This window comes from Berghia stephanieae, chromosome 13, assembly GCF_034508935.2.
Source record: "Berghia stephanieae isolate SIO BIC M18660-M18661 chromosome 13, UCSD_Bste_1.3, whole genome shotgun sequence".
Classification (NCBI taxonomy): domain Eukaryota; kingdom Metazoa; phylum Mollusca; class Gastropoda; order Nudibranchia; family Aeolidiidae; genus Berghia; species Berghia stephanieae.
In genome coordinates, this window is record NC_088372.1 from 4,947,335 (window position 1) to 4,948,157 (window position 823).

At 38.0% G+C, this 823-nt stretch overlaps 1 long non-coding RNA gene across 1 annotated transcript in view; it reads left to right on the forward strand.

Moving 5' to 3' along the window:
* Nucleotides 1-373: 373 nt before the first annotated feature.
* LOC144959177 (uncharacterized) overlaps nucleotides 374-823 on the forward strand; it is a 92,535-nt gene continuing 92,085 nt past the window's right edge. Inside the window, exon 1 of the long non-coding RNA XR_013642584.1 lies at nucleotides 374-642. This is a non-coding gene — a long non-coding RNA (uncharacterized LOC144959177). The remainder of the gene's footprint in view (nucleotides 643-823) is intronic.

Below are 823 nucleotides of genomic sequence, written 5' to 3' on the forward strand. Positions count from 1 at the left end.
AAACAAAAACAATAACAAAGACCCGAGTAACGTCAAGTTCATACTATCTATAAACCTTCAAGGTAACACATAGTTTTATGCTGAGTCGTTATAGCTCCGGATGGCAATGTTGTGAGTTTCTTAACCAAGCGCACAGCATCTATAACGAAAACAATGCCTGTTGATTTCCGTGATGACGTGTGTTTCAAATTGAAAATTCTATTCGTATCTGTTTATGTGTGTAGATAGTTCGAAGTTGACGTCACTCAGGTCTTTGCTGTTGTTTTTTTGCCATTCACATTTATGAGTACTTCTCACTAAACGGTATGAACCAGACTATAAAAGTTCATGGTTACACATAGTTTGGTGTGTTGGTCCGTTATACTTCCGAATGGCAAGTTTATTTGCCTCTTAGACAAGCGTATGCTATCAAAAACGTTCAAGGCGACACATAGTTTTATATATTGGGCCGTTATGATAGTTCCGGATAGCAATGTTGTGAGTTTCTTTATCAAACGCACAGCCTCTATAACGAAAACAATGCCGGTTGATTTCCGTGAAGTGTGTTTTTCAAATTGGATATTCTGTTCGTATCTGTTTTTATGTGGATGCCTGTATGACAAGTGGACGACTCGAGTGTTGCTTGAACAAAGATGAAATCACGTAAGTCTTCTGAATATATTTATTTATAGGGAAGGACTTCTGTAGTTTCACAGAAAAATACTGTAGTAACTACCGTGATTGCCAGAACTCGGTATTCTGGCTGTAGGACTCCATGGCTAGGATGGGTCCAGATGGCCGATGAATCACGGAATTACTAAGTTAAAACTAGATATTAAATAGA